The sequence below is a fragment of the Engystomops pustulosus genome, chromosome 4, assembly GCF_040894005.1.
Source record: "Engystomops pustulosus chromosome 4, aEngPut4.maternal, whole genome shotgun sequence".
NCBI lineage: Eukaryota > Metazoa > Chordata > Amphibia > Anura > Leptodactylidae > Engystomops > Engystomops pustulosus.
In genome coordinates this window covers 202,948,262-202,955,965 of record NC_092414.1, presented here as the reverse complement: position 1 = coordinate 202,955,965, position 7,704 = coordinate 202,948,262, and the positions used below count along the sequence as shown (strand labels likewise).

Below are 7,704 nucleotides of genomic sequence, written 5' to 3'. Positions count from 1 at the left end.
AGGATAAACTTTGTATATCTGGGGAACGCTTTGACACAATGAAACTGAAAAATATAAGTATTAAAATTAGTGCAAACTACAGAAACGGAAAGGAAATACTCAGCACTACATGTGTGGGTTGTGCTCATACAGAGTAGGTACAGTAAGTACGAGCAGAAGGATGGGAGCATTGCCCATAACAACCAATCATATTACTTCTCTTATTTAATTGAGGACCTCTAGAAAATGAAAACTGACATCTGATTGGTTGCTATATAGGGATGTGCCCCACTTTGTACCAGACAAAAGTGGCACCAAATTTACTAAAACACATATTTGGCAACTCTATTGACGGACATATCTGGGGTGTTGGGCATTTCCATAGACCCCTATCAGCTCATATAGAGAGATTTGGGCACCGTGGGCCTGCATAATGTTTTGCAACAGTGCAGTAAAGCACAACTGAATGAGTTTCTCTATTAAAGTAGGAATTCTGTAAAACAAAGCTTTCTGGCATAAATTAGCCAAAAATGTATCTCTATTTTTCCACACAAATTTACATCTTGAAAAATGGGCGGTGCAAGGCTGGAGTGGGAGTGGCCACAACTGTTTTGCTATAATTTGCAGCAGAAAGTGGCATCATTTATGGCACATATCCGCAATGCAGCATAGATGGCGTAGATTGGCTGTTTCTAGCATCCAGACAAATGAAGGACGTGCTAAATCTATGAAGAGGAGCCTCTTAAAGGGGTTGTCTCTCCAAAAGACACCTTTCCCTTTTTCTATGGGATAGTGTATGAGTTTAAGATTGCTGGGTTTATGAGTGCGATTGGGAGAATAAGGATTTTGTGTAGCCCCCGAAAGGTGAATCAGTGCTCCACTCACAGGGAGGACTTAGCCCCCATTTGGGTTTGGATCTGACCTTTATCTCTTATCATATGGATAAGTGTCTTTAGTTGCACATCCCTTTAAAAAATTTGATGCATCTGGATTACGAAAGGCATATAAGTTGTTTCTCTTAGTTGTTTCTCCTATACTATCAAATGTTTTCTGACTGGTTCAAAAACAGAGGGGCTCATTTACTAAGGGTCCGCAGACCGCTATTCCGACGGGTTTCCCGAATATTTCCATTTTGCCCTGAATTGCCCCGGGTTTTTGACGCATGCGATCGGATTGTGTTGCATCGGCGCCGGCTTGCATGCGACAGAAATCGGGGGGGCAAGGCCGCCGGACAATAAGACAGATTCGGACAAACCGCGTAATTTAAAAATGAAATTGTGTCACATGATCAAACACTCACATGCACCAGGAAGACGGTGAACTCCGGCGGACCTCACCGGGGAAGCGACACTAAGGTGCACGACCTTAGTGAATCGCGGCTGATCCGAATTCTCGTCGGACAACGTACCACGGGATCGCGACAGGACCGAGTAAGTAAATCTGCCCCATAAAGCGGCATATTTACTAAAACTGTCAAAAAGTGAAAGTTCTTCTGGACGAGATTTATCACAGCGTCTGTTACTGGATGACAAATCTGGTGCCGTATCATTTACCCTCCGAGCGGGTTCTGGGCACTTGCGCCATATTCCAGGCCGAACTTCTAATACTGGACTGGCCGGAAATTCTGAGTCCAGTCCAGTGATTGGAGGTTTGGTGTGGGAAATCCTGCAAGCCAGTGGAGCCAGTTTCTCAGACCAAACTGTCTGGTTTTCCTTTATGGAAAAAAAAATCTAAAAAAGTTCCAAAATTTGCATAATTTTGGCGCAGTTTACAGACCACTTTTTTCCCTTCCCAAGTCACTTCCCTCTAGACCCCCCTTCATTTTTCATACACATAGTAAAAGAGTTTGAAAACTATCAAAATCCTCTATAAATATGGTGCAAAAGAAGTTTAACGCGACAAATTTTCTTCGCTTTGCGGTTGAATTTTTCCACCGTTTTTATTCAAGTTCTGCAGCATGAAATCCAACACTAAAAAATACAACTTTTTTTTTCTTCAGGGAAATTCTGCAGCATTTGAGTCCCGTGTGAACCTACTCTGAGGAATCCAGAAGTTGCACTCGTGTCTACACCAGTATTTGGGTCAGGGGCCCCTGTGTGGACTCTTCCTAGGAGCGGCAGAGGATACAGAGGCGCTTAGAGGTGACCCTTTACCCCGTATTCTGGTCACTGTCAGCAGGTTACCTTGTGGTTTGGTGTAACCTCCGGCTTATATGATTTTGTGAGACTCCAAACTTCCCTTCCTCAAAAAAAAAAGTTGCTTAGGACGGATCCCAGAAAATAGAATTGAGTGGGACCCTCCCCCCATATAGCAGCTGCCTTGTTGAAATTGCAGTTTCCATAATTAGTTAGATAGTAAAGAATAGTCCTGTGTGTCTACAAAGACTGTGTGTGGGGGGGAGGCGATTCGTGAATGAGGGCGAGGGAGGAGACAGTCAGAAAGGGGGAGTAGTAGAGCTCTATTCTCCCTGTCCTCGTCTATCTGCAGACACTTCTTGCTATATCTCATGGCTATAGTTTTTTCATTCTCTTTTTCCCACTCCCTCCTTTATTAAGTTCAGCCCCCCCCCCCTTACACCCTCGGACTACCCCCCTCCTTCTCGTTCTCAGAAAATCACAGAGCCAAAGCAGAGGAAAACATCTGGATTTTGTTTTTCAAGGAGAAGAGGGGGAAGGAGTGAGAAAGCGAAAAAGAGGGAGAGAGAGAGCATGGGACAGAATCATGGGTGTAGTGAGCACACCCCGAAAACCCCCCACTTTGGCGACTTGCAAGTGGGAGAGGGAAAGTTGACAAGTTTTCTAAGATGCTGACTTGGAGAAGAGCAGGAGACATCATAGAGTCTGGGAGATCGGAAGACCTGTCCAGATATCCAGAAGCTACAGGTCTATTCTGGATCATGTGCTCCGGCTGAAACATCCCCGTCCTATTATTGGATTCAATTATTTCATTCTGTGGATTTAACAAGTTCTAAAGATTTGGGTTTTGTGGGTCTGAAAGCCCGAAATCGACTTTTGAATGTAAAACCTGAGGAAGCAAGCCTAAGAAAGGTAAGGAGTGTGAGGGAAACACAACAGGTGTAAGCTATACTGGTACTAAAACGTTGTAATGCTGTAGGAACACACCAACTATACCTTCTGCAGGGTCAAGAAATACTAGGACAGGCGCAGAGGCGATAAAACCAAGGACCTGCCCCAATCACTTTTGTGGTGTCAAGATATGTTAAGACAGACTTGTACACATAGAATTTGGTCAATAGAACCAAGGACCTGCTCCGATACGTTTAGTGGAGGGGAAGCCAGGATGACTTATGTACTGCAGAGTCAAGATGTGCAAGGACAACCACAGATGACCAGTGAATTAAGTCACCACAGCCATGCGCTTGCCTGGAGAATTACGGTGGTGGGATGATCAGGACAACATACATACTGCAGTGTCAAGATATACTATAGGATAGACACAGAACCAATGACTTGTGGTGGGATGCTTGAAAGAACCTAAGTACTGTAGAGTCAATATAGAGACGTAGAACCAAGGACTTGTGGTGGGATGCTTGAAAGAACCTAAGTACTGTAGAGTCAATATAGAGACGTAGAACCAATGACTTGTGGTAGGATGCTTGGAAGAACCTAAGTACTGCAGAGACAAGACGTACTATAGGACCAAGGACTTGTGGTGGGATGATTGAAAGAACCTAAGTACTGTAGAGTCAGTATAGAGACGTAGAACCAATGACTTGCCCTGATACTCTTGGTAGTAGGATAATTGAACCAACCTCAGTACTGCAAGGTCAGGATATGCTTGGACGCTGTGTATTTAGTTTAATGCCATAAAAATTTTGGTGATATCATAAGGACAACATATGTTTGGATAGATAGACACACAACCATATTCTATTCGGTGAAGAGAGCTAAGGTCTCCAATACTTTTTTCTGGTAGGATGATCAGAAATGATGTACTATGGAGGTCTCAGTCATTAAATATTGGTGATCTGACAATGGACCACAAATTGATGAACCAGGTCGTTGCATGATAGTTACAGGGATTCCCTCTTTGGATCCTAGGGGGGGGGGGGGGGGGGTGACTCCCGCTTATCAGGACAATGTACTACACAGTTGACTCCTTGATTTTGGTAGATGTCAACTAATACACAACTTAATTTAGTAATTGGGAATCACATGGTACAAAAGCGAGGCTACTAAGTTGGTGGACTCTCCTCATCCATGTCTTTGATTTTGGTGGGTTGAATATATTTCAACATTTTCTGGCACCAAATACTATTTGGAAGGACTTCCTAAGTTCCGCATTACCCTTAAAGGACCTTCTTAAACGTCTTTTGAATGAAAACACATATGGTGTTTTAGGACCATGTTTACTGCCCCAAACCAGAGGCAGGTTCTCCAAGCAGAAGAGGTGTAGGTCTACCTTCTCACTTTGTAGTGATTGTCAAGGTTCGTGTCTGTAGGATTTCCCCACATAGAGTATAGCTCCAGTGGGTGGCACTCTACTGGCATACAGTGACATCTATAGGCTCCTGTATGTACAGTCGACTACGCTTCTCAATAATGTAAACTATATTAACCCAAAGGAAGCCAAGAGGAGACGCTATAGGTCTCTGAGCCGGATCCCGACACATACTCATGGTGAAAGTAGCCCAAGTCTTTCTTTATATGTTTTGATTCTTTTGAATCCGATCATGGATTTGACGAAAAAAAATTCTGCACCAAAAACAGCAAATGTGATTATGAGTGAAGAGAACCTCCCTAGATTTGAGCGTCCATGGTTATGCCTAGTTCCTGCAGACATCTGGAAACTCTGAAGTCTCTAATTCCAGACGCTTGAACATTGGGAATGGGAAACTTCAGATGACAGGGACATAGCTCCAGGGGTGAAGCAGCCTGAGCGAGGTAGTGTAACCCTGCGCGGCGTAGTGTAACCATGCATAGCAGGCAGGTAGGTGTGTGTACACACTAGGTGAGAGGTGGAGACATCTGCACAGGGCAACTGAATTTGGAAGACAGACAGCAGACGTCCATAATACCAGATTACAATTATGATTTGGATGCTGTTCCCTGGAGTATAAAACATAGGAATCCTGAATGAATGAGACGAGGAAAATGAGGGAAAAGGGATCAAAGGAACCTAACAAAGAACAAACGAAGTGCATGAAAGAACATGGTTATAGACTATGTGAGGACAACTAGGAGAAAGCAGAGAAGTGCAGAGAGGAGCCTCAAGTAAGTGCCGCACCTCATGTCTACACACAATAGTATAAAGTATATAGTATAGTAACTACTGTAATAATAGCGACAACACCGAACTAATGTCACAGGGGAAGCAATGGGATTGTGTGTGACATGCAGCCAGGGATTCACAGGAAACAATGGAAGGACCAGGGATAAACCAGAACTAACTGCAGGAGGTGTAAGAAGTTATATAGGAGAGGACATATGGAGTAATAGGAGGAGATATAGGGAGGATATATGGAGTAATAGGAGGAGATATAGGTGAGGATATATGGAGTAATAGGAGGAGATATAGGGAGGATATATGGAGTAATAGGAGGAGATATAGGGAGGATATATGGAGTAATAGGAGGATATATAGGGAGGATATATGGAGTAATAGGAGGAGATAAAGGGAGGATATATGGAGTAATAGGAGGAGATATAGGAGAGGATATATGGAGTAATAGGAGGAGATATAGGGAGGATATATGGAGTAATAGGAGGAGATATAGGGAGGATATATGGAGTAATAGGAGGAGATATATGGAGGATATATGGAGTAATAGGAGGAGATATAGGGAGGATATATGGAGTAAAAGGAGGAGATATATGGAGGATATATAGAGTAATAGGAGGAGATATAGGAGGATATATGGAGTAATAGGAGGAGATATAGGAGAGGATATATGGAGTAATAGGAGGAGATATAGGGAGGATATATGGAGTAATAGGAGGAGATATAGGGAGGATATATGGAGTAATAGGAGGAGATATAGGGAGGATATATGGAGTAATAGGAGGAGATATAGGGAGGATATATGGAGTAATAGGAGGAGATATATGGAGGATATATGGAGTAATAGGAGGAGATATAGGGAGGATATATGGAGTAATAGCAGGAGATATAGGAGGATATATGGAGTAATAGGAGGAGATATAGTGAGGATATATGGAGTAATAGGAGGAGATATAGGGAGGATATATGGAGTAATAGGAGGAGATGTAGGGAGGATATATGGAGTAATAGCAGGAGATATAGGAGGATATATGGAGTAATAGGAGGAGATATAGGGAGGATATATGGAGTAATAGGAGGAGATATAGGAGGATATATGGAGTAATAGGAGGAGATATAGTGAGGATATATGGAGTAATAGGAGGAGATATAGGGAGGATATATGGAGTAATAGGAGGAGATATAGGGAGGATATATGGAGTAATAGGAGGAGATATAGGTAGGATATATGGAGTAATAGGAGGAGATATAGGAGGATATATGGAGTAATAGGAGGAGATATAGGGAGGATATATGGAGTAATAGGAGGAGATATAGGAGGATATATGGAGTAATAGGAGGAGATATAGGGAGGATATATGGAGTAATAGGAGGAGATATAGGGAGGATATATGGAGTAATAGGAGGAGATATAGGTAGGATATATGGAGTAATAGGAGGAGATATAGGAGGATATATGGAGTAATAGGAGGAGATATAGGGAGGATATATGGAGTAATAGGAGGAGATATAGGGAGGATATATGGAGTAATAGGAGGATATATAGGGAGGATATATGGAGTAATAGGAGGAGATATAGGGAGGATATATGGAGTAATAGGAGGAGATATAGGGAGGATATATGGAGTAATAGGAGGAGATATATGGAGGATATATGGAGTAATAGGAGGAGATATAGGGAGGATATATGGAGTAATAGGAGGAGATATATGGAGGATATATAGAGTAATAGGAGGAGATATAGGAGGATATATGGAGTAATAGGAGGAGATATAGGAGAGGATATATGGAGTAATAGGAGGAGATATAGGGAGGATATATGGAGTAATAGGAGGAGATATAGGGAGGATATATGGAGTACTAGGAGGAGATATAGGGAGGATATATGGAGTAATAGGAGGAGATATAGGGAGGATATATGGAGTAATAGGAGGAGATATATGGAGGATATATGGAGTAATAGGAGGAGATATAGGGAGGATATATGGAGTAATAGCAGGAGATATAGGGAGGATATATGGAGTAATAGCAGGAGATATAGGAGGATATATGGAGTAATAGGAGGAGATATAGGGAGGATATATGGAGTAATAGCAGGAGATATAGGAGGATATATGGAGTAATAGGAGGAGATATAGGGAGGATATATGGAGTAATAGGAGGAGATATAGGAGGATATATGGAGTAATAGGAGGAGATATAGTGAGGATATATGGAGTAATAGGAGGAGATATAGGGAGGATATATGGAGTAATAGGAGGAGATATAGGGAGGATATATGGAGTAATAGGAGGAGATATAGGTAGGATATATGGAGTAATAGGAGGAGATATAGGAGGATATATGGAGTAATAGGAGGAGATATAGGGAGGATATATGGAGTAATAGGAGGAGATATAGGAGGATATATGGAGTAATAGGAGGAGATATAGTGAGGATATATGGAGTAATAGGAGGAGATATAGGGAGGATATATGGAGTAAT

The 7,704-nt window shown here is 42.1% G+C and overlaps 1 protein-coding gene across 2 annotated transcripts in view; it reads left to right on the top strand.

Moving 5' to 3' along the window:
* Positions 1-2,456: 2,456 nt before the first annotated feature.
* Positions 2,457-7,704, top strand: part of S1PR2 (sphingosine-1-phosphate receptor 2) — a 36,949-nt gene continuing 31,701 nt past the window's right edge. Inside the window, exon 1 of one of the 2 annotated variants that reach the window (XM_072149463.1) lies at positions 2,457-3,026. The gene's annotated coding sequence lies outside the window, so the exon portion shown is untranslated. Of the gene's footprint in view, positions 3,027-4,599; positions 5,214-7,704 lie in introns of those variants that run through there. The other variant, XM_072149464.1, reaches the window with a different exon arrangement.